Source organism: Anopheles ziemanni, chromosome 2, assembly GCF_943734765.1.
Source record: "Anopheles ziemanni chromosome 2, idAnoZiCoDA_A2_x.2, whole genome shotgun sequence".
NCBI lineage: Eukaryota > Metazoa > Arthropoda > Insecta > Diptera > Culicidae > Anopheles > Anopheles ziemanni.
Window position 1 is genome coordinate 66,728,894 of NC_080705.1, and position 26,608 is coordinate 66,755,501.

The 26,608-nt window shown below is 44.8% G+C and overlaps 1 protein-coding gene across 3 annotated transcripts in view; it reads left to right on the top strand.

Annotated features, from left to right (window-relative positions):
* Window positions 1-4,203: 4,203 nt before the first annotated feature.
* LOC131282701 (putative ferric-chelate reductase 1 homolog) overlaps window positions 4,204-26,608 on the top strand; it is a 35,958-nt gene continuing 13,553 nt past the window's right edge. For all 3 annotated transcript variants that reach the window (XM_058312229.1, XM_058312228.1, XM_058312230.1), the window contains exon 1: window positions 4,204-4,227. The gene's annotated coding sequence lies outside the window, so the exon portion shown is untranslated. The remainder of the gene's footprint in view (window positions 4,228-26,608) is intronic.

Consider the following 26,608-nt stretch of genomic DNA (forward strand, 5'->3'; position numbering starts at 1 on the left):
CTAGCCCCGGGAGTCGGCACCGGCCGGAAGGACATGCACAGGTGAATGCACCGCAAGCGGACAGGTGGCACCAACCAGCGAGACAGTGACAGGGACGGTCCCCCACGGATACCGAACACACCGACATTACCGACGGTGTGCAATGAACGGTGAGTGAGAAGGATCCATCGCGTACCACCTGGCCACCATCGCCACCTAATAATCATCCTGTGTCATCCTGTGCGGAGTGTGGAGACATAATTGCAACTGGCATCGATTAGCCAGCAGAACGGCTCGGTGCAGTGGTACGTTAAATAATTGCACCAACGGGTGCACACCCCATTCACGACAACCCTCCGACGATCTGTCATTGTAACGGCGTTTGGTTTGTGTTCCTTCCGGCTCACTGATTGGCAATGATTCGGGGCTTAATTTACGATGACAACACCATATGGGCTTTTTGTGATTAAAGTATTCCCGCGGTGATCTATTTTGAAGTGAATCATTTTGCTCTCGAAAAAGGGATTTCATTGACCTAGTCGTGTTCCTGGTGGGTAGGTTCCGTTATCACGCTCAGATCAAAACATTTTCAAGTGTCCGACATGATGTAACTGACAACGGATAAAGCTTAGCATCAGCTGTTGATGGGCTGACAATAATTGTCTGCCATTGATGAGTCATTTGTTGACGCACAATGTTCAACGAATGTGCGATCTCGTTCAGGGAGATGTGTAATTTAAACTGTCATTTTAAATTTATTCTGCTTTCCAGCATGCGGTCAGTTTCTATTTAGTAGAACCTCTTAAGAAACAAGAAATTTATAATAAAGGAGTTTGATGTGGTTAACTTTAAAAATAAGATGTTGAATAGCATTAGTGCGGCAGAAAGTGTAGTTAAAGTTTAGAAAGTATTTAAAAAACCTGTTTCAGCTTGTTAAGTTTTGTATAAATAAAATAAATAGTTTGAAAGAGAGATTCCAACCATAAGATAATAAATAGGAAGTAATCCTTTCGATCTTACATATGAATGAACAATGGTAGAATGCGATTGAATAAAATATAATATCATCTGAATGCGTAATAGGCTGTTTCTACGCTGTGATGGCTTAACGAGGCATTTAAAGTCTCGACGTCTGTTTAATGTTATCACTGATGTGCTGTTCCGGTCATGACGCTTGCTTATCTCTCCCTGATCATGATAGCGAAATTAGTGCCGGCTGCCACTTTTTGCATCGTTTCTCTACGCCATTGTCAGGTACTATTCCATTCATTACCAAGACACATTTTGTTTGGTTGTATCGAGCAAAGTGTCTGTCCGAACTGCGTCGGTAGGACGCGACAACGAATCAATCAAATAGAGTTTCAAACTGGAATGAAGTAATTATGACATCATTTGATAAGCGCAAAATTTCCACTCCCCATCACAAAGGTAATCGATTAATGAAGAATACTAAAATTAATTAATAACGAATTACAGCCAACGTCACCAGCTCTGATCGTTTGAGTTCGGTAGGATAACATTGCTTGGCCCTGTTGCGGTATCGTGACGAGGTTTCCTGAAAAAGGATGTTTAACTGATATTTTGAAAACACCTCTGGTAGGAAATTCGTTCGGTCACTTGCCTCCAGAGAGCGCTCGTATCGCGGGGAGATCTGCGATGAACAATGGGGGCGCCATGGAAACTAAACAAAAACGCCTGCTCTCGCGGTTTCGTGGAATGAACACGCGATCGCGGTTCACTCGGTGGAGTGGGATAACCACACTTACGCGCGCCCGCGTTGCCATAGCAAACCTGATGCCCAAACAGGTTTTTCATGCCCTGCGCTCAAACAAGTGTTTGTTTGGTTCCATGCATTACTCGAGGGGTCCATTCCGGACATTCTTTCGCGGGCTCGCGCTTGACGGTCGGCTGTCTTGCGAGTCTCCTTCACTTCACTGCAGCGCACTCCGCAGAAAGGGGAAACCTGTTTCGATATCTCCCGGGGCAACGGTCGCACACGTAGATGAGCAAGTGTGTGCGACTGTGCGCTCGTCTGAGGTATGGGAATGGGTTTTGCCCACCATCCGTCCAATAACTCGATAACGGTGTACCCGCCGTCGCTAGGGCCCTTCGTGGTTGCGTGCGCACTTAACGGTGTATTGGTGCCCACGCCGTCGGCGGATGATCTCGCTGCGGCCCGCACGCCATCCCTCAAGCGCCACATGCCGCGCCCGCGAGACCCATCCGACGCGCTTCGACCGGTTGGTTCACTTGCGATCGGACTTCATGCGCTCAGTCTGAACGGTGGAGCTCTGGAGACCGTACGTGTGTCCGTGTACGTCAATCCTATCGCACCTGGGGAGGTCTCTGTCGCTGAAGAAAGCTCGCGACTTTGAGTGTGATTCCGTTCCGATCGAGAGGGAAATCCGTGGCCCAAGTGATCGCCGCGGTATCGTTTTCCTTTTGCTATCGCTGTGTGACTTTTTTCGTTTACTTCTGTTATTGTGCCGTGTAAGTTCATTTCGCCACATTGATCCATCTTCTTCGAATCAAATAAAATAGTTTCGTACTCGATCGTTGTCCAACTGAGATTGTATACGTTGCAAACTTAGAAAACTTCCAAAACCATCCCAATCGGGGATGTTGTTGGAATGCTGACGTGTGTGCTTCATTTCTCGTGGCGGAGGAATTCATGGAAGTTGTGTCGACCGTAGACAGTCAAAATCTCGACGTCCCGGCAGTGTTCTTCGCACTGCAGAAATAAAAAAAGAAACAAAGTGGCTGCAACGTTTTTTTGCTTACGCTGCAAAATGGAGATGCAGATGTGGCACACACCTGACGCCGTCGGTTTCGAGAGATGTGTGTGCGCGATCGAGTGTGACCGATCGAACGTGACACCGCGTCATGAAGAAAGCGGCTCCATCCCGTTTGGCCGCTATAATGTCCCAGCTTCCGTTTTTGCAAATTATTATTAGTGTGTTTGCGTATGTGTTAATACAGTGTGATAGTGGAGGCAATTTTATTTAGCCAGTGATTTAGCGAAATTTTACAATAAAACCAATTCCTCTCATGATGTTGAACCAACACATGATACGTTTGAAAGTCGGGCAAATATTCGAATCATTTTCGTTCGAGGGATGGTTTTAATCTTTTTGCTTTCATCCACGTGTCGCAAATCGAACAAATACTTTTACTAAATCTAATGCAAATTATGAGTGCAAAAAATACTAATAAAAGTAAAGCATTCTTCTTGATAAAATGTGTGTCAAATAGTTTTCGAAGGTCCTCAGCTTGTTGCGTGTCCAGAGGCCATTCCGATTAGAAATGTACCCGAAATCAAATGGTCAATCCAGGACTAACACAAGGACGAAAGAACCTGTATGAAAACCCTACTAGAACAAACCGGTGACCTTAATTGACTGCTCGTTTCGGTGTTTCGTATCGAAAGATCTAATGGCAACAGAAGTATGCGCTACAGGCAGGGATACAATATTTTTCGTTTGTGTTTTTCTAGGCCACCGTAAGGAAAACATTCAAACTAAGCACATTGTTGACGTCCCGGGAGCCGACTGTGCGTCGCTTGGGCCGTGGTTAAGAACAACGTGCACAACGCGTCCAATAGCAAAAGTTTATTTTTATCCGCTCCTAATCGCGCGTGCTCAACGTGGATAGAACAGCGTTTCGCGGGGAACGAAAACACAAACAAACTCGTGAACGACAATAAACTGGAGCACGTGTGCAATTGGACCTGGAAGCAAACGGTTTTTCGTGCCATTTTTCCATTTTAAAAACTTCCGACACTCATGGTTGGCGTTTCCTGAGTTGCGGTGTTTACGTTTTAGAAGGCGAACAAGAGGGAACGAATGTCGAACTAAGTGCGATGTTGATGCAGCATCCGAATCATTTCCATCTCCCGTAACCAATGATGAAAATTGGCAAGAGCAATTAATCCGTTCTACTTTTACCACCTTTTGCGAGATGCGTTGCGGCGTTGCGGTTCATTCAACTTTGTTTTTTATACTATTGATGTTTTTTGGTTGTTTCATGTGCTTTACTTCAATTTAATTTTCGTTATGCTCGTGCTCTGTGGTGTTCGGTGTTGTATTGTGCGCGTGGTCGATCGATTTTTGTCTTATGTTACCCATGTTGTTTTCCCTTCGTGACCGTTACACTAAAGCTGATGCACTTTCCTCCCACAGCGCCGTTTGAAAAGTGTGCAGCAAACATCAACCCACCAGTAAAAAAAAACAGGCGAAAAATAAATTAGAGGTAAGAATGAAACATTTACGGTGTAAATTGAAGGTTTAACTTCATCGTTTCTTTATTGTATTTTCGGGTTTCCCCGGGCCGGCCCAAACCCACCGTGGGCTTTTCTGATATTTGGGGGTTTTTCTTTTTCGTACGCCCTGTCCTCACCTTGGCGAGCACTGGTGGGCAACTTTCACGCCACACGCCGGGCTGTGAGGCGCAGGAAAAGGAATGAAAACATTAAATTTATGCAAATTAGCAATGACAAAGCAAATGACAAACCTTGACACAAAGGGACCCCAATCGTCCGCCGTTGATTGGTGTGTTGCCCTTGTTGGTTTTTTTGTGTGTGTCGTTTCGTGTCCTCCCGTTGTTTGGGACAGATTTTTCCTACAAGCAAAACCCTCCCGCGTTGGAATGTTTGGCCAAGAAAGTGAATTTTATTTCCATGGGAAAACTGGAAACGACAGGCATTATTCGAGCGTGCTTCCCTTGTTTCATTATTTGGATTTTCGTGCTGTTTTCCCTTTTTTTGGGGAAACAACACCTTGACGCTTGATGTTGCCGATACCAGGAGTTTTGTTTGGGCGAAGAAAAGACGAGAAAAAGTGGGGGGTTTTTTGTGGTGATTTCCCGCGACATGAAAACTCTTCTTCAATCGCTGGGAAAAGACGAAAAATATGAAAGCGAAAGTTGAGCCAAGTTCCCAGCCTTCCCAGGTGCGTTACCGGTCCGGATTTGGAGCAGGTGCAGGCGAAATAAATTAATTAATTCTTAAAAAGGGAGGGTTGTCGATTAACCCTCAAGGGGTTTGGTTTTTTGCATTTTATCTTCATAGCCGGTAAAACCTAGGTTCTGGTTTGTGCTCTAAACATGGGGGAAGTAAAGGTGCCCTCAATTATATTCTTCAAGCATCACCGTATGGTCTTTTAGTTTACGCGTCCACACTCCCTTTTTCCTTATTCATAATTAATCATTCATGCCAATTTATTCATTTCGTTCACTTACCCTCGCAAGTGAGGGTGCGACTGAGTTGTTTCCCGGGGGGTTGCGCAACATTCGCCCGCTCGAGAGTATGTTTCCCATCGAATGACGAATGCTGCTGCATGCAATTAGCTGCAAAATAGACGCTCTGTGGAGCGTGAAACGATACTAATCGATTATGAGTGAACCTGTCTCGAATCGCAAGTAGTAGGAAGGTGGATATAAATAGGATTTGCGTGAGTATTGTCCTCCCAACAGGGGGGCCTGTTTCTATTGCAAGGTGGGTAACCAGTGGAAAGAATGTTTACATTCCTCCCCTCGCCAAATGGTAATGGTTGCCTTGAATTCGTCTTCTCTTTCCATTAATATTGCATCGTGACATCTAGCACCGGACGATGGGAAGGAAAAAAATGAATAAATCTCCGACTGCCACATACAATACAAACTACTACCGATACGATCACCACTACTACGCCTCAGCAAGCGACATGGACATTTCTTAGCTGACATTAACAAACATGCATTCCGCGGAGCGTTACAGCTGCACCTCGAACTCGAAGCGAAACCGCAACTCTCTGCGGCAGCACAGAAATTGCAAATCATTCGAACGTATCATGCAACGGGGCAGTGAGTGCATACGCGTGCATTTGGGATGCTGGTATGCGGCGGTCTTCACACAATTCCTACCCCACAATAATAACTATTTTCCTTCCGTCGCTGCCGTTGCAGAATAGATGCACACACACACTTGGACACACGCACATACATATACACTCCTACGTAGTAATGGGATGCCCTTTTACACTCATTAGCATATGTGGTTAATGACGAACCGCTCCGCAATCAGATACACATCCAACTGGAACACGGCGTTTTGCAGATAATCATAGCAAATTTTCTGCCGTCTCCATGCGTCTGTCAGGAAGCCGAGCCATTGCCGTGTCACAAAGCGACCTGCGCCTCGTAGCGGATGTTATACTTTTCCGGTTGTACTAGGTTACTTGGATTTTTTCCATCTCGACTCGCAACGGCCCTTTTTCCATACGTCCATCAAAAGCTCAAGCGTTGTGCGACTCTCATCGGTGTATCGACCGCGTCAAGGTGAAAAGTTAGAATATGATTCACAAACTGACTAGGTGGGAGTGCTTGGTACTGCGCCGTAGCCGTATGCTAATGGTTGGATGACGGCTCGAGACGTTGAAATTTACAAACTCCCCGTTGTGTGGCGATGAAGAACGAGCTGAATGAAGTAAAGGCAGCAAAATGGGAGAGAAAAAAACCCGTTGACATTGAACTCCGGATCAGGAAGGAAGCTCAGGAATCGTGCTCTGACTTGCCGTTTATCGAGAACGTCGAGGGTTGTGTTAGAATAAAAAGTCAAGCCCGTTGGGAGAACTTATGTTATGACCCTGTTCAAGAGAAGTTTATGAGATCTACCATATAAAACCTGTTGTATGTCGTAAATGGTGAAGTCGATTAATTGGAACGGATTGTTCTCCTTTGATGTCGTCCAAAACTTACGTTGGGAACGATCTCTCTGCTCGACGAATTTGTTGCGCAGTAACAGATCGTTTGATTCGATGGAATCGGATCCATTAGCGGTTCCAGCGGCCAGACCCGATCTTCGGTGACGATCTGCTGGAACTGACCCCCGCGCTCGGTGATTGTCAGCGCCGAAGTTTGGGGGTTACCCCCGCCCCCGGTTCCCATTAATCTACAACGCACCGTTGGGCCCCAACATGACACCTCGTCCCGAAAGGCCACCATTAATCAATGACCTGTTGCGAAGGACCACCGGGACGGAGCCAGGGGGAAGTGTCCTTGTGCCGAACGACTTAACGGTGACTTTCGGCCGCGTGCGTGGTATCGAAACACCTGCAAACTTTCGTGGCCCATGAACCGAGCCCATGGTTTATGAAGTCACCGGTCAGTCCGAACATCGATCGCGCGTTGCCTTTCATGTTGCTACGCGGGGACAACATTCCAATCTCCACTTTGGCCTGTGTCGGAGCATAAAAGTTGAACAAATAATCAGTGCCGAAGGGCAAAAGCCAACCGAGACAGTTTAATGCGCGGTTTGTGTGTATGTGTGTGTGTTGGTGTTTAGTAAGGTTCGTCGCTGTTGCTGTCGTCGATGTCTCTTGCGTTCGTGCTTGCTTTTTTCTGCCTCTATGCCAACCGCCATGCGATCGTATCGTTTAAAATCCCTCCCGTCCTTACCGATTGCCTTAATCTGAGTGACACGAACATGGCTGGCGCTGCAAAAAGGGGACGGCTTTCAGCTAGGCTGGTGGATTGTTGTCGCGCTGCCACAACATAATAATAGATTTTGGCGTGTTTTTCTCCCAAATGGGAAAATTAGTCGTGTAAGTGAGTCAAATCAGGGGGCGGTTTAAATGCGCTTAGATAAGTGTGGCGAAAAGCGAAGCTTTTGTACAACAATTGGCCACGGTGATACAATCCAGCTCCATTATAGGAGACATAATTTCGGATCGGAATGTCGCATGTTTCGGTCAGATTGCTTCCGCTGCCATTGCTTAATTGCGTTTAATGGAAGTCGAAATCATTTTATAGGATCGATTCCATCGGATTGATTGGTTTTATATGACGGAATAAGTACTAATCAAAGTATAACACAATTTTTACAAAGTGCACGTGAAATAATTTCATTTATTTTGAGTTATAAGATAGGTCCAAATGTTCGTTAAAATCCTTTCAACAAAGTTAACGCATAAATTTCCCAATAAAGTCATCATTAGTCGTGCATACCGGACCAACATCCAAATCGCCACCATACACGGGAGTAAAGTATTTGTTTCCGTTTCTACAACCATTTCATTAGGATGCCACAGCGCTTCGGCCATGGTGCCCTCCCCGTTTGACCCATTCCTATAATGTTCCGCTGTTTTGCTGACGTAATCTCGAACCTTTCTTCGTATGATGACGCTTGAGCTCATTAACCCAACAACCGCAGATGGATGGATAGGTTTTCGCTCCTCGAGAGACGAAGGAATGTTGATGGAATGGAATGTGTTGCATACTGTTATGCCTCTTTTTGGGGGATCGGTTGGAGCAGTTTCAGTGGAGTCTTGTTGATGAAAACACTATAATTGCGGGGTTGTGTTTAGAGCGAGTTTTAAACATTTCATCTGATCATTTGATTATAGAGGTTCTTTTCTTTCTACAACATTCTAATAATACAATAAGTAGTGAAAACTTAAGAATGAAATCAAACGTATCTTTCCAAAAATATTTCCACTGTTTCCAGTTTGAAATTAATCATTTTATATGGAGTCACAAAAGCCTACCACCGAAACTCAACGCGATACCGTTTTTCCCGACACTAAGCAAAGATTCATGTTCCGCGGTCATCCCGGAAAAAACAGTTCGAGTTTCACTTCATTAGGACGCTCGTATCGGTCACTTTTTGCGACCGCATCCGGTGCACGGTTTGTTCCGAGCAGATATCGCCAAACACTTGCAGGTCCGCCGTCTCCGAACCGACGCGGCAGCATCGGCATAATTTCCCGTACAACGTCCATAATCGTTTCGTGTCATCCGCGAAGCGCAGCATCGGCTCGATCGGACCCTACTCACACGCTTCCCAATGCCTGCTTCTCGTCGGTGCATCTTTGATTTGGCTTTCGAAACTTGTTTTTCCCTCTGTTATCACGCCGCACGACCCGCTGTCATTGTCACTTCGCAGCACTGGCGATATGTTAATAGACTCGTCTCGAATCGCCCCGCGTTTGTGTGTGGTTTTTAATGCCTGTTGCTCGGAAACCGGCCACCGTCGTTGGGCTTTTACCAGTTTGAGAGGATTTCCGCCTTCATTAGCACCACCAAGGGAGGATCCCGCCGAGCGCTTGCAACAGCTTTTTGGCATCGAATTTTCCCATCGAAGTGACGGGGCGGATTCACATCGGGTGTGAATTTCTACATGAACAATTTAAGTGAAATATGTTGGTGAGATTACGAAAGCAAATATTGCTATCATTTTTGTTAAAATAGGAAATGCAATGTTTAGAAAATGTGGTACATAATTAAACATCTTTATTAGTTAAAGAAACGACAACTTAAAAAAAATAATAAAAACTGCAACTGACCAAACTACATTTTTGGTTAAACAAACATGGCTAATTCATAAGGCTCCACTCACTATGCACGTACGATTTTAAAAATACATTCGAAAGCATACGAAAACGCAACGGAACGCCCACTCGACGGTGCTCGAGTAGAATTTCGGAACGATACTGTGAATTTGTGATTGAATTATTATGCCGCACAAAACGAACGAACTCGTTTCCTCCATCGGGTGAAGTCGGTCAGTTTTTTTTTGTTTTTTGTTTTTTTGAAGGGCAGCTTCGATCGGACGACAAAGTCACCGTCGAAGTGTTCCGTTCCGTTGCCTGCAGGCGCGGTTTGTTGGGCGATTGTTTCCGGTTATGAAGGTTCGTGTGCGATTTTCGGTGCACAGACAGACAGTACGCTCAAGGGCGTACAGCCCCTCGGGGGGAGGAGGCTGAGGGGTTGCGGGTAGTTTTTATGACGAGGTCGTTGTTTTGATCGCCCCTCGGAAGGATCAATAAAATTCGCTCAGGTTTTAGTTTTTCTTTCACCTCGCAACCAGCGTGCGAGTGTTCGTTCAACGACAGTTCGAAACGTTGGCCTGGTCGGGTCTGGTCTGGCAAAAACCTGTTTCAAGAGAACCGGCTTCCAGCGACCCTTGCATCACTGCAGTGTGTTGCGGAATGGAAAATCGCACCGGTGGCGCGAACAGGGAGAACCCTGAACGCCCGGGAAAGCAAGTGTCTGGGTATGCTGTCACTGTCAGACTGAAGGCTAGCTAAAAGACCCGCGGACAACAGGTTGGAAAATGCGTCGTGGTGGCAAACCAAACGAACCACTCCTTCCGTTCCTCACCATCCAGTCCACATCGGGCTAATTTTACTTTCGTCCGCAGGTGGAAAGCATCAAGGAAAGGGAGAGCACCTTACCTCCGTTGTTTGAAGGACAGAGAAAGGGAACAAAACTAGTTTCCTAGTGGAAAAAAAGGGGTAAAGGAAAACGGATTCAAACTCGAGGACGGGGTGGAGGGGGGGAGGTAATGTTTGGTTTGACTTGCACAGAGCGTGTGTGTGTGTGTGTCTCTTTGCTTATTTTTTTTTATGTAACCACGGTACTCTCAGTACGGTCAAGCTGACCCAGTTCAACCGTAAACCTCGTTTGCGCACGTTTTTAGCTGACCGAAATCGAAAGGATCATGCCGTTGGCCGATGGATGCGTGTTTGTGGGTAACGACAGACGATGCTTTTAGTGGACGCTGGGGTGAAGCAATTTCGATTTCCATTCGCAGCTACAAGTTGGGTCCCTCACGTGCACGACATTGCAGTGCGGTGGCCCTTAAAGTGGGAGTCCTTCATTAGGTAAAAATAAGCACACGAGCAACATTTCAGTATTGAATGTAACACAGTTTTAAGCTTGTAAAACATTGAAATTTCAATTGAAATCACTTTTGAGTAATTTTTTTCTCATTTTGAGAAACGAAAACATAGCTTCAAATTTAGGACACCATCTTTAGATTGATTAATTTCAATGATACTTTGGTACGGTTTCGTAAATGAATTTCTTCAAAGGAGTAAATTCAAAGGAGTAGCTCGAAGTTAGTAAATTATTTTAAAGCAAGTCAATTAATTTGATATTCCAACGGGTAACATTCGATTTTATTTTGTTCACTGATAAACTTTTAAGACAAATGTTTTTCAGTATTTTAAAATAAATAGAAAATAGAAACAATGAACAAGATTTGGTTGATTTTGGTCACTTGAAAGTTTATACCGTTTATTTCGCAACCTTAGAATAAGATAGTGATAGCACGCAATTTTACTTCACTGTCATTTTCTATACCGTTTTAAAAAAATGCTAAAAAATGGTTGGCTCATAAAATTTGCTATACAGAATTGGGACATTTCGTTGGTATAATAATCAACCTCGGAAAGTAAAATGTTGTAACGTTGCGAATAAAGATCTAAAAATAGCATGTTATAAAGTTTCATATCTCTATACAATCATAAGCGCTTACGTCACATGCCATCTTCCGCCTCTAGAACGACTTCCTCTCTCTCCCATTGCCTTCTTTCTTTTCTTCGTGCCCCATGTTCACGTATTTATGCTCGTGCGAGGACTTCCTAATTCCAGCCAACGGAACAACAACACACTCCTTCCCACTCCTGAGGGAAATCCTACTTCTTTGCACACACAGACACACACAGTGTGGCTGTGGAAATTGATTTCGTGACTCATGCGTTGAGATTTCCGGGGGTATAATTTCGTTTTCATCCACTTTTACGACCGACCGGCTCCCGGTGCGGCCACGCACCATCGCGGCCATAAGGCGAACGATATTTCCTGCTTTAATGCCTCATCGGTTTGTGGGGTGGGGCTGAGGGGATGGGAAAGACTCCACCGTACCACCGGGAAGGCCACCGGGAATCGGCCGCCGGAGAGCGATTGCTTTATGTGTTTATGGCCATCAATATAGCCATTTTCGGTGGATGACTGGGCGCGTAAAGTGCGAACATTCCAGCGCGCGTTGACGGCGAATCCGTGCGAAGATGGCTTTCCGGTGGCGAGCAAAGCTTCCGACGGCGTGCTACTGCGTGGGTCTGCGTACGGCGTCGTACCGTGCATAGCCAATACTCACCCTCACCCTTTCCTGGGTGGCGAGAAAAATCAATACCAGTACGATGTTTACATTCCAAAGCGGAAAATTGTCAATATTGGTTAGATGCGGGGCATCGCATGCGCCCGACACTCCCCATCGCCAATCGGGCCTATAAAGGTCAAAGCCGTGATATGGGTTGTAGCAAACCCCACCGGCATACCAATAGAACCGACCGATGCCATTCGCGGGAATCCAACTTCCGTTCAAGGTTACCGTGCAAGCCAAAGTTTTGAGGCGCTAAAGTGAAAACTTGATGCCCGCTCGGAGGCGTTTAAAATTTTGCACATAAGCCTCACGCAGACTTGTGGGAAGGAATGGGAAGGCAGATCGCCGCAGCCGCAGCATTTGCATACTGCGAATGGGGTGCGGTTCGAGAACTGGCAAGCATCGGCACCATGTTTGTCTTGCCAAGCTCATCATGAAGTCACTTTAAACCCTCAAGATGCCAGGGAGAGCCGCGACTGACAAATTAATCAAATTTATCTTGCAGAGTTTCCATTTGTGGGGAGGATTGGCATGGAGGTTGATGCTTCCAAGAGGGGTTTCAAGTTGGCCATGACACGGTTTACGAGTTTTGTTCAAATTTTAACTATGGAAGATTACTTACTTACTAAAGTAAATTCAAACTCTAAAGCTAAACAAAAAATAAAATTAATAACAAAATATACAAACATCGTACCTAACTTGTTGGTAATCTGAATCATTTTTTATTGTTTTCTATATTTATTGTCAAGTAATACAGTTTAAACCATTTCGAAAAGTCGAATATTTCGTTAACTAACTAATTCTGCGTGTTAAACTTGTTAAATAATTCGTGATAAAATTGAAACAGAAGATTCTGGACCGTAATCTTTTTAAGCCGATTTAAGCGATTTAGCCATTTACTCATCTAAGGTATTTTATTGTGTTTTATGTTTATAATCAGTGACAATTTGTTTGGATCAAAGGTGTAAGGAAATCTTTTTTAAAATAATCAGCCTAGTTGTTTGCACATATTTTTTTCAAATTGATAATATTTTATTTATCTTGAAATAAATAAAATACGCGAAATAGAGATCTTTTCAGTATATCACCCGGTTATGAAGGGATGAGAGGACCCAGCTGATTCCGATTGCTTTCGTTAGCGCTTGTTTATCGAACGTTTCAACGGCAGCCAAATCCTACAGTACGGACGAGATTGCACATGTAGTCCTGACCTTATCAGCTTTCAGGGCACGCTCGTCCAAAGCCAGGGCGCGGAGCATGGCAGACCATTTCGGTTTGGCCGTTTGCGTTCGCAAAACCCATCCCACCCCGACGGTCTATGGCAATTGCTCAGCCATCGCTGCAGCCGAGTCGGTTGGCCGGAATGGTGGCGGAATGTGCGACTTAATGCGAATGCATTAGCAGATAGAAGCTTCTGTAGCGGACCGCGGCGAATGCACATCAGCTACACCTGCGATTATGAAACGAAGCGCGGCCCACGGACGCGGATCTGTGATTTTCTCAGGCGGCACGACGGGTGTAGGGTTTCCGAAACACCCTCCGGTGCGCACTGGAGTCGTCATTGCCATCGCCGTCGTCGTGCCCGTCGTGGGTAAATAATGAACTTCGGTGACTTCAGTTCGGTTTTCATTGGGTTTGTTTGAAGATGACGTTTGTACGGTTTGGAGAACGGTGGAGTTGGTTTTGCGTCAGCATGCGGGAGAACGCAACCCTTCCCATCCCAGATGGTGATGAAGATGGTGCGGATGATGATGATGATGTTGATGTTGAAGATGTGTCCACTCGAGCATACACCAGCTGCGGCGCACAACCCGCGAAGGCAAGAGAGGAGGCGCACATGTATACCTGTATCAAATCGTATCGCCGCAAGGGTCATCACGCAGATAGGGACCGAGTTCCGGCGCTATGCTGGCGGCGGCTGGCAGTCTGGGAATTGGGTCTCACGTCGCGGTGCCATGCCTTACGTAACGCCAATCTTCGATGAGGCAAAGGGTTGGCCAGGAGGTCATTCCAGTGGGTCAATGCTTTGCCGTCTTCAAGTGGAAATCTTTTTTTTTTATTTCACTTGGATGCGATGTAACAAGATGGGATCAAGATTTTGAAGTAAAAGGTTATTTAAAATACATTCCGCTTTGTTCGAATCGAATGAGTTCGTTAGAAATTCTCTCACGCGAAGTAACCTTCTGCCGGAGTAATTTACATTTGATTGAAATTAACATTTCATTGAGGATTCACTAACTCGAGCATTTAAACATGTTGAAGTTTCGTCATAAACCTAATGGAAGATTCATTTTAACGAAACATTCCTACTTCTTTCATTCCATTCTTGAGCAAATGAAAGCAAAAGTAATTGATTGTTAACTTTCAACCATAATGTTTGCAGAGGACAAAATTTGAATTAAGGAAATAGTTTAGTCTGTAATAGTTCCGTACATTTAAAATTCTCAAAAATTTGACGACAATAACATACAACTATTAATATTTGAATACCTGTAGAAAAAATGATAGAAATTAGAGCAAGTGTTAAAGCTGGTAAGAAATTATCTTATTAAATTAGCTGGTAACAATTGGAAGTTATTATTTTACACATCTCGAATTGATTGATGTTATTTTTTTTTACTCAATAATTATTTGATTTATGTCAGAAGCTCTAGTGCTTTAGTGATAATGCAAGGACATGAAACGCTAAAAGTGGGAACGTTTCTATCGATTTTATTTAATTAAAGTCGTGGGTTTCATCATCATATCGTTCATGAAAAAATAGCAGAAATTCTACCTACTATCGGTGCAATACCACATAACGGTAATGTTTGGCTAATTTGGCTAGCATGTATCAAAAATGTTATCTCACAAATTACGATTAAAATATGTTCAGCCTTTCATAGGTTTTCCCTTAATTTTGCTTTCGTTTAAAAGTAAAAAAAAAACTATCCTCTTCAACATCAAACGAAAGCCCTGCCTTTAACCGTTCGTCATCTATTTCCATCCAATCCCACGTTGATGGGTCAATTTGGCCTCGCCGTGCTCGGCATGCCCGACGCGTCGCTCGTGGAAGGCACCTTGTAACGATGGCACACGCCATCGGCATCACTAATTCCGTGCGCGTCGCTGCAGGTGCAGCTGCATCAGGTCAATGTCTCTCCACGTGGCTGGCGCTCTCGAATTTGGCGCAATTCGGTGTCAATTCGGTCTCCCCTCCCCCCCCACCTCGCGGTTTCGGATTCGAAGCCGCGCGTGCAAACTTTCCCAACATCGCCAGTGGGTTTTGGGGCGTACGATGCCGAACGTGCATTGCATTTGGATGCGGTGTGCATTTGGTTGTTTTTTTTTCGTTGTCTTCGCTTTTGCCTCGTCTAATTTTATTTCGACGGTGGTGGCCGTCGGGCGACGGGCAAGTGCATTTCGCAAATTATGAGCCACAAAGTTTCGGCTTTCGATGTGGTGAGCCATTTCATCGGATCGGATGGCAAAGGGATGGGACACATTTTAGGGCAGAAAAACGACTCCCCGTGATTGAATTGCGGCGATTCCGTTTCGAACGAGACCGAAACGAGACGAATCACGGAGAGTTTATTTGCATTCGTTTGATTGAATAAGTGTCTTTTCCCTCGTTGGTGCCATCACGATATGGATGCGCAGATATCTGTCTCCCCGTGGGAACTCTTCGCGGGAAAGATGGATGGAAGCAAAACGCACGAACGGATGGCAGTTCGTCACTCGCAGGTGGCCCTCGACTTCAAACGAGGCTTACATCACCGTTCGTCAGACGTTCGAATATCAATCAGCGATAAGTTGTTATTTTCATTAGCAACTTTCTCCATCGTAGCAGAAGCCCTTTCTTTACTGCGACCCGCATGATAAAGTACGTACGGAACACAATTGGTCTGGTTGACACAGCAAATTGACACAGATCCAAGCACAAAAGCACACGCGTGGCATATATGGAGAGAAAGAAAAGCACTTCGCTAGCCAAAGTTTTTTTTGATAGGTCTCTTGCCAAGCGAGAAAGTATGTAAAAATGGGGTGACAATCAAGTGTTGGTTTTGGGGAAAATAAATCAATCGGTTGTTGATGTACTGTAATGAAGGACAGTTAGCTGTCTTTACGCGTGTCAAAGAAGTACACAAATCTTTCTCAATTCATAACTAATTCACGATCAACGCTTCCAGTCTAGATGAACCGTTGAAAAATATTTTCATTTTCAATTCACATCGTAAAAAAATTGGTTTATTATGTTGTAAATCGACTGAGCATGGCTAAGCAGTGGGAAAACGTTAATTACCCTAATTAAACAATCAAATAATTTTAAGCCATTTAAATTTATGTTCTTTTTCTCCGAATGCTGGTAATGTGTAAGGGGTGACATTTCGGGCATTCCGAAACTCGGAACCCGGTAGGGGAAGAAGAAAAGAAAACAAGTAAAAAAAAGCAGCATCAATAGACGCGCGAGATAGGCGACAAAAGGCTAAAGCCGAGCAGCAGCCGCAAACGCAGCGAAGTGAAAGTTGTGACATAAATTTGGTAGAGATTAACTTTTTACGATCAACTTTTTGGTTATGTGTGTGTGTGTGTGTGTGTTCGTTTGAGAGCGCTTATGCTTTGCAGTATGGCGGCCTATGCTCTCATAGTTTAACATTTTTGGTGCATTTATTTCGGCGGTACGATTATTACAGTTTCCATGTTGGCTCGTACCGCCATTTCCCGTCGCTTTTACGACGGGAAAACTCATAATCTCCGAGCACAACTGGATGTTCTAATGTTTACTGCAGTGATGGTTTTTAAGTTTCCCACTTTGACATGCAGCCGTGCACTTCAACTGCAATCATTCCGGACCGATTATTTTGACGAGTTCTGTTCCCTTCTTCAATTGCGCCTATGTTGGTACTTTGCATAATTGTACAGCAACTGGCTGCAATTGTGTCGGTTTATGGTTTTGTGAACCATGAAGTGGTTGCAATATAAAAAAAAAAATAGCTGTGATTTGGGAACCCGTTGGAAACCTCTTTTCTTGCCTATCAACGTAAATTTATAGTTTCCACACGGCGTTAGCTGGGTTTGATTTTTTGTCCTTGTGTTTGAACTCCTCCACTCAAAATTGGTAGATAAATTTTATGTTTGTTTATGTCGCAATCATCACGGCCGTGGCGGTCTCACTCTTGGGGTTGTATAGTTTTTGGCAACCGTTTATTTGCGTTTGTTTGGGGCGTTTTTACCTTCGCATTCCCCACCCCGATGGGTATGATAAAAGGCGGAGACAGACCGAAAAGGAAACCATTCCTTGTCTCGAATCGCTGTCCCGCTGGTCAGTGTTGTAGAGTTCCAGGCGAAAAAAAAAGATCCGACACGAAAACAATCACTTTGTTGCGCATCGCGACACCTCAACTCTCCCTCGGGTTTTTGGTTTCGTGAATAGCTGCCACATTCAATCAACCTGTCGACGGCGTGGGTTTGCGACCGAAGAGGGGAAGGGGAACAAAAAGAAATACACACAGCATTAGTCAACCGCGAGTGACAGTGAAAATGGTGGGTAATTTTCTTGCATAACATTAATTTTTACTATCCCCTCCGCGAATCTGGCCCCCGTTCGGTTCGTGGCGGTTCGGTGTAACGGCTTGTGGAGTTACCGCCGGGGATGGCCAAAGGGATGAATGAAGACTAAAGCCCCACCACAAACGCCCGCTCCGTAAGAGAGCTACAGGTGAAAACTGCACAAGGCACTCGGTCGTGCGGCTGCCGGGTGGAAGGGAAGGAAGGGGGCAACTGGTGTTTTGGTGCCTAATTTTCCACCCAGCCCCAAAATTATACAATAGCACAGCCTTTCGATTCTGCGGCCGGTTTATTTTTCCTTTCCTCTTCATCTTTTAGAAACCACCGACGACAGACCCATGCCGGGGTGTTGCGTGCCTAAAGGAAGCCATTTGTTTTTTTTTACCCCGGCTTGAACATTTCCAGATCGAATGTGAGGTTTGATTCAATTAAGTACGGATTGGAGGGTTTTTTTTTCGTTAATGCCAGTGCTACCCGATCAACATGAGCGGATTGAGCGCGCCAGTCGATCGTGATTAAGATTGTGATCACGGATGATCCGGTAATTTCCCTTTTTTCGGCGGAAGCTTGACGCCCCCGTTTGATGGAAATTGTGTATTATGTAATTGGTTGATCACATCTGCAGCCTTAAATGCACCCTGATCCAATCAATCTTGGGCGAAGGTCGTAATGCATGCAATTTTAAAACAAAATCATATAATAATGGAAAACAGTTACGGAACGTGGTCGTTACAGGGTGATATTTTTATTGTATCACTTGACAGCTTTATCACTTGAGTAACACAAAATAAAATTTTTCATTTATATTTTCTGTATTTTTAGATGATTAATTTCAAAATGTTAAATATATGCGAATATGAAATATGGCATGATGCTGATGAGTTTTAAATTAAAATCCCAAAAGGATAGATTGTTTCACTGCAACACACCCGGGACTGTATTTGGTGAAATATATCGTTTTTATGGTGACAATACCAATTTGTTTACTCGCCGGCAGAATTGATATTTATTTTCCTTCCCACCCATACATCACTACTTCGGCAAACAGGCAAAAGTTTGCTTTAAAAACAAATCCATCATAATCGTTCCGAGCCGGCGTAGTATATTTAAAGAAAATATTTTACCCCTCATTGTTCGTCCCATTTTCCGGCCGGTCTTACACGCCCTTGTGTCAATAGAAAGTACCAACACCGGGTGGAGGCGTCAATGTGTGGAAACCGTGCTTCGAGCTGTGAGCCCGGTACAGATCCGTTGGTTTCCCTCCGGGTGTGCACACCACCTGGCCAACGACGAGTCGCCCCGGATGCGGGACCGGAAACGTATGAGCAGGTTGTTTCCATGCTGCTTGCTTTCAAATCTTGCTAAAAAATATTGACATGAAGCGCTCATAAATAAAATGTTACTCCGTACCGTCAGCCCATCGACGAGGGTACATCATTTCGGTTGCCATTTGGGAGGTGTGACGGTTAATCGAAAATGAAAGTATCGCTCGGAACGCTCGGGGGCTTTCCTTTGGGGCCGTATCTTTTTTTCCATACCTTTAAAACACCCCCACGCCCGCCCACGGCGTACGGAAACGAAGGGAAAAACGAAATTTATCGCGCATTTTTGCGATTGCAAATTTTTTCCACCATTTTCCGCGGGCGAAGCGGAATGGGTGTTTATGGTTGGAATTATTTACCACCCACCGGCGGGGCCGTGGCTCCACTGGTTCAGCTGGTTCGGGGAAGTGGGTGTAAACTGTTGCACTTACCCGGTTTATGCAAAATATATTTATTCTGCCCCGCGCGTTCTACGCCGGCATCCGAAAGCTGATGGTCTGTAAATCAGTGGAAAAACCCGTGTACGTACATGACGCTGAGTTCAACCTGTCAAATGCTATTAACATATTAATTCTGTTGACGAGTTTGGTTGTTATTCCTTCACGGAGTACGCGAGCTTTAAAGGAACGGTTTAAATAACAGTTGGATGATGTTCTGTCACTACAATAGCTGTAAATTGGAGTTTCTTTCCGTCTTTAAAAAAAACAGTTGAACCGCTTATCCGGCCAATCGTTTGCCGAACCCGCATTAAACGCCACATATATCTTTTTGACACTAATTGGAAGCAACCGGCGGTTCTGTTTGGCTCTAGAATTTCAAATGAGTGTTTTGGGGTGGCGCTCCAAACCGTTTACTTCCAGCGGCGCACCGGAGTGTTGCTATCGTATGGTTAGAATCGAACCACCTGTATTCGACACGTTCAAAGTGATTGTCTTTTAATGCGAAGGAAACCACACATTGAGGAAGCAACCGTTTCGCTCGCCGGGAGCAAAAGGCGGAAGAAAGTTTGAAGTCCCCGGAAAATGAAGGGGAAGATAATTAAAAACGGTTCCGAATTAAAACAAAAATAAAAACCCCTATACGATCCAATGCCGGCAGCGACAAGGCAGCTCATAAACAGTTAGGCAGCTGATTAGACACCGAAAGGCACCGGGGCCCGAGATCGTCTAACGAACCGTGGCAAAGTGTCTAATTACGACCTTCACTTAAAAGCAGCGCGTTCAATAACGGTCGCGATGGTAACACACGGGGGGGTGGATGTACTGCGAAGTAGTATGGGAAATAGTAAATAGTAAACTCGCAGTGACGAGTGGAGAAAGAGAGAGGTGGCGGATCGTACATAGCAAGATGGAGATTGTTAGGCACATACGGTGGCAATAGTGTAAACTCCGTAGGAAGTGTACGGCAATTCATAGTAGGGGTGCAGGCGTAAGATGGTTGCCTCGGTGACCTGTATAGCGGTTTGCTGCGACCTTGAAAGTGCTTGCACAAATCACCGATGGTGTGGGTAAGGGAATAAAATAGAGATCTTAACTCTTGAATGACGGAGGTTTTATTAAGTCAACAAACAAACGACCCTCTTCGCTCACATCTCAATTTTATTATTTGATAATAGGCTACCACTTTTAAGATCCTATCGTATCCAATTACCCTTTCGGTAATCAAATAATCAGTAACAGTATACTTATTTTCGGTCTGTTAAAACATCATTATCTTAGCTCTCATCAGTAAGCTAGTTTCATTTTTCTATTAGTAAGGAAATACGAACATACATCTCCAATCATATTTTCTTTTTTCCCTTCGAAGGTTTATGTAGTCCAACGCCGGTTTCTTTCTAAACGGTCCAATGGGAAGTTAAAGGCTCACGCGTGGTTTCTTTTTCTCTTGCTACATACACATCCTACCCGTGAGATAAATGGAATAAAGACGTTAAAAGCTACTCGATCGATTTTTCTTATTGTTATCCGATGACGATCGATAAATGGAATGCATCGACGTAAGTGCATACAACGTTTGCCAAGTGGCATGGATCTGACATCTGTTCCACGAAGGTCTCACGCGACGGAAATCAATTAATAGTAAGTGTGAATGTGTGAGCTGTCGTTCGCGGGGGCAAGCTGAAGGACTGCTCGCATCAATCGATTTCCGTTATGCTCGATGACACAAGCACCAACGATTATAGGTGAACGTTTTCCGCGTCACTTTGTCGGATCTGACTTCCCATCACTTCCGATTGCGAATGAAGCAGACCGACAAAAAATAGGTGCAAAAACTGAACCGAAAAATGATTGCCAAAGACGGTCAAGTTCATTGTCTTGCCGACGTGGAAAAGGTGGCGCACGATGCTGGCGAATGGAGCCGGAAGTCGAGCCTCATCGTTCACGGATTGTCACACGTTTGATGAATGAAATTTTGGGTCGTGCCGAACGTAAGGAAAAAAGTGACTCCATCACACTGTTTCAGCTTAACGTTGGAAAAACCTACGCCCGCCAGGTGATATCCAATTTTCCGCCTGGATGTGCATCTTTTTTCCTTTGTCGGTTGACTCAGCCTGAGGGCTTCACGGAGGATTCTGCCGGTATAAAAGGGGTAGCTTTTGTGCCACTTGAAAAAACATCGTGAAACGCTGGGAAGGGTGAACATTTCAGCCTCGAACAGAAATGAATGAAGTGTGTCTTTTTGTGATTTCAAAAACGAATTTCACCTTTGGTGAGGATAATAAGATTATTGCGAGCGATTATTCACATTCATTACCCGTGTTTGAACATGAATCCGTCAAGAAATTTTTATGAAATCCTACATACGAAGCTCGAATTCCCGATCACTGTCATGGCGAATGACATGTGTGTTTATAGTATGATATTCTAATGATCGTATTGCTAAATGACATCATTTCGTTGGACTTTGATTAGGCCAAACCTGTCCGGCTGCTAGTAGTATCACCTCCATCGACAGAGTTAGTGCTGGTAGAGTGCATTCTCAGCTTTTCCTACGATCCACAGGAAAGATTTGATTGAGTGAAAATGTGTGCAGATAGAAACTCAGCCCGAGCGGCATGTCGAGCGGCACGTCAACGGCACTCTAAATTCATTCCGGTCTAGGAGCAAATTCTGAGAAATGATTCGTCGTTAGCTCCGGCGACTGCTTGCGCCTCATCGTACATCATGCAATCGCCAGCGCCAGCATTTTCGGGCATACCGGAGCACTCTCCACTCAGGTGCACATCGATCCTGTAGGATCCACCTCAAAGTGCCACGGGGCACACACAGACACACCCGCATTACCGCACGAAAAAGGTCGTGTCACGGATGTCTCGTCACGTCATCCTGCCAGCGAAAGGATTCTCCTGCTGCTGTGCTTAATGTCCCGAAGATTCCGCGCCGCAACGGCACTGCAAACAATAAACAGTCTCCCAAATTGAAATTTACACTCGAAATTGCTTTTTCCGGTTCCCGTCGCGGGGGGAAAATCCCGTTCCTGTCACGTCTATCGCTCCAGGGAGTGTGCGAGGTCGATTCCGCGGATATGATTTGACGAAATTCCGCAACAAACGATCGTCCTTTCGTTGGCAAAGCGTTGATGCTTCAAAGTGTCGGCTGATAGAGGGAGAGAGCGAGATAGATGGGGAGAGAGATAGTGAAAGGATCGTGAGCCGCAAATCGTACACGGGATGCGAACACATTTTCAAGCTGGAAGGTAACCGCATAAATTCATCCTCGGAAAGTAGTGTGAAAGCTTTTAAAAGCTCCCGTGTCGTACGGAACATGGAGTTCCGGGAGGGTTGGCAATGCCACCCTCGTTCGAGTGACTGCCGGGAAGTCAGTAGACATCGACGTGGCTTGGTGTGACGGCGTTCCAACGAAACTATTCTCGCTAACCAATCAACTTCAACTCATTCGAAAAACCCTTCGGCGGGAGCCGATTTTGGAGCTAACACCGGCTGAAGCCTGAAGTCTGAAGATGGATTTGCTGGCGGAGTCTGCGCCGGCATTACTTTGCCCCTTGCGGAACATTACGCGCTCGATTGTAGCGCCTTTCCGTCTCATAAAAGTCATTAAAATTTTAATACCCCATTCTCCGCGTGAAATCTTACTGCGGAGAGTGGTGGAGTGGAATGTACGCAATTGAAGCTGTGGCGATGTGAGTTTTGTAGGGCATTTTACCGAGGTGTGGTACAGTGAGGGACATAGAATGTGACTATCCAAGTAAGTAGACAATTTTGCTTCAAGGTTGACAAATAAGGTTAACGAAATCGTGCCACAAGACTCGTTTTAAGACGTCATGAACAATAAAACAAATGATTAATTGGAGTGCATTTGTTGGTTTTGTTGTTGAACAATTTTTCGAAGGCTTTGAAATCGTAGCAGAAATTTCTTCTGAACAAAACACTGTTTAATTTGTTTCTGACATGAATTTGATGCATGAAGACATTTAGTACTGTGCCTTATAAATCTTTTGGTTATATTCATAAATTTGAATCTTTGCCGAGATTCATTAGTACGAATTAGTGTTGGGTTCTATGCATCTTTCGACGAGATTTATTCACGTGAATCTTTGACGGAAGATTCATTCAGAATCATTCATTAATCTTCAGGGATTCATAAATTTTGATGAAAGATTCATTCAGATTCATGAATCTGAATCTGAATAACACAACTCTAGTATGAATTGTTCACCTAAGATTCATTCAGATGGATTCAAGAATATTTTGGGATTCAAATCTTGAATTGTAAATGTAATCTTTCGATACTTTCTTGAATCTTCCTGAATATTTTATGGATCTTTACCGAATCTCCATAATTCTTTCAATGTAGAGGATTATACGACCAAAAAAAGGGGGTCCCTCTACTAATTTTTTGCTCATAACTTTTCTTCAGTTGATGAATCTTAGGGATTCATGAATCTCTAAAACGAATCATTCAGAATCATAAATTTGAATTTGAATTACACAACTCTAAAGACAATAGAAACATTGTTTTATTTACTGACAATGTCTTTTAATAATTTTAAAGTATTTCTATGGTTTCTTTTTCGATTTTCATTGAGCGGTTTTTTAAATTTTCATACATTTTATTTAATTCTCTTTTTGAAATGAAAATACGAATGGTACATATCACACTGTAATCGACATCGGTGTAACAGGGTTAAGGAAGCACCATAATGATCATGGGATAAAATCTTCTCCAGCCTTCGAAATATTGAATATAGCTGCGGGAACAAGCGTCGAAATCATCGCAAAAGTTGTAGCCTCATACCCCATTTTGTTCGCCCCTCCCCCCCCCCCCCCCCCCCCACCTCTCGCGACGGAAACTGTCGAGCAGTAATTTCAAGTGACTTGACAATTTTGGCATGCGTTTGAAGCGTTCATTTGCCAGCCCTTGCCGTCGTCCGTCGTCAGTCGTCGCCGGTATGTTCTTCGGGCTTCGAACATGTCCGCCACCCTAAAATTCCGCACCCGGCTGAAGGGCTGGAGGGCAACAGAGTTCGTTCGTGCTGCAGAGTGCACTTAAGAGACGAAATATAGTCATTAACTGCTAAACACAGGGACGGCACACGCGGTCGCGTGAAGTCTTCAGCCCCATCGTACCTGTGTCGGTAGCGGTGTTGGCTGCGATGGGCACAATTTTGGCGGAAGCTACCCTTGTGTATCGTCGTGTTGCTGGCAAATTTGCATTTTATCAAATAGACCGAGCTTCTAGCGGTCGGTTTTGGGCACAGCGTCGAGGTGATATTTGGTTTCCCACCCTGAAGAGCTCCATTCCTCCGAATAGAGCACAGGGAACGTGGCGATGTTTGCTGAACCGATGGCAATAAAAGTAATTCACTTTCGGAGCTTTATTCCACCGCTTCATCCCTTGTTCCCCAGGGTTAGGGGTTATAGCCGGTCACGAGACCGCTCGGTGCATCGCAGCGTATCGCTGGCGAGCTTGAAGCACGTTCTCACAAACAGAGTAGAAAAAGCGGGAAAGAAATTAAAAAATCCCAATTGAAGCCCTTCGCCACCCGAACGGCTCGAAACCACTCTCCGAAAATGAAATGACACTTTGTTTTAAGCCACCCTCGACATCCAACACTACCCCCGGGGAGCAAGTCTTTCGAACTGTGGCCTATCTTGGGTGAAGTATCACTCGAGTACGTCTCCTTCTCGTCACCTCCCAAAAAGCGCTCCTCATTATCGTTTTCCCTTTTTAAAGCTGGCAAGAAATCAAATCTTCTCCAACGACCACCGGCTCATCATCAGGCCTTGCCGCTGATGGCCCTCGGGTTTGCCCTGAAGAAGGTGTAGAGCACCAAAGCGTGTGGCTCCAAGTGGTTTGATTCAACCCGAGGTGGCACTTCATTCGGCAGGAAAACGTTGGTCCCGCCAGACTGTGGCCAGAGGTCGCTCGAGAAAAAAAAGTTCGCCGATGACGATGATGATCATGACCTGCGGCGCAAATCAAGTGGAAAGATGCTGGGAGCGATGGAGAGTGGATCAACAACACCGTTGGCCCGGGGTCCGATTTATTGCGTAGCTGGCTGGTTCCAATGGAGACATCGCACAAGATTGCACCCGGGTACCGGGTGAAGGTACGCGATTAGCGTGGGAAACAGCGTACTCATTAATTGTGGACACTTGAGGTTGCTCGTAGCAGAACGCGCCATCCACGCCTTTCGGGCGCCGAAGGCTACAGTGCGTGTAGTGAAGTGGCCTTTTTTATGCCTCCCCCACCCATAACCTCCCAGGCACCATGGGCAGACAGAGTGGCCATATCTCGATGACGCCCCGAGCTGGAATCGGCTCGGGATCCCGCTCGTCGGCCATTAGGAAATATGATGCCCAGATTTATCAGGTATCAAGTTTTGGCGCGCGGCAGATTAATTGCTGCCCGCACGGCCGTTTACAGGCCGAGCCGAGCCCAGCGGTGTTTTACATAATTGCCGGATTATATATGGGCGATAAATTTTACGACTGCGATTGGCCACCGTTCAGATTTTCGGGCGCTCAACTTTCGGGGTAGAAGAACCTGGCCAATTCATGCTCCTCTAGAGGGGGAGTTAAGCCCACGAGCGTAATCCAAATAATTTGTGCGTCTAGACTATGCTCCTCACCTTAAGATAGTTAAAGCACTTTTGAGGCGTTCTTTAATGGAGGGATATCTTGGAGGATGAGTTAAATTTTATTTCTATTATGAACCTTTTCATCACAATTATCTTTTGCCAAAATGAAAAATGTTTGATAGCGTGGGTAATTGAAAAATAAATATTTGGTATATTAAGAGGTTCCTATATTTTCATCTCCTCCTTTTTTTATTTCTTTTTGTACTTTGGTATAACGACCGTAGTTGGTCATGCCTACTCTTAATGGACTTATAAGACTTTTTTTAGCTTTTTATACGTGGGTAGTTGGTCCTCTCTTACGTTTCTTTTTAGTAGGGCTAATTAGTTTTTAATTTATTGACACAATGGTTTTTGTTTTGTAAGATATTAAGTGATGGTTCTCAGTAAAGCTTACCTAATATGCTTACCATTATTGGCCTAGCAGAAGAAGTGGTTATATTTATAATACATGAGTATGATTAATTGTAATAGTTATGGGGTAGCATAAAATCATTAGCTACCATGTTCCTCGACAAAGTCGTTCCGCCGTTAACTGTTACACACGCGGGATGACATAGCAAGTGTGCGTTCAGTTACACTAGGCAGTGATATTGATTAATGTTGCCATTCTCATCATCATTTACCTACCGGACCGTCCAATTATCCCTCGACCACGGCCGGCTGACCTAGTTTTCTCGTGGTCCAGAAGTGTGCCGGTGAAAAAAACAAACAGAAACTACCCTTTTGCCTTCAGCCTTGT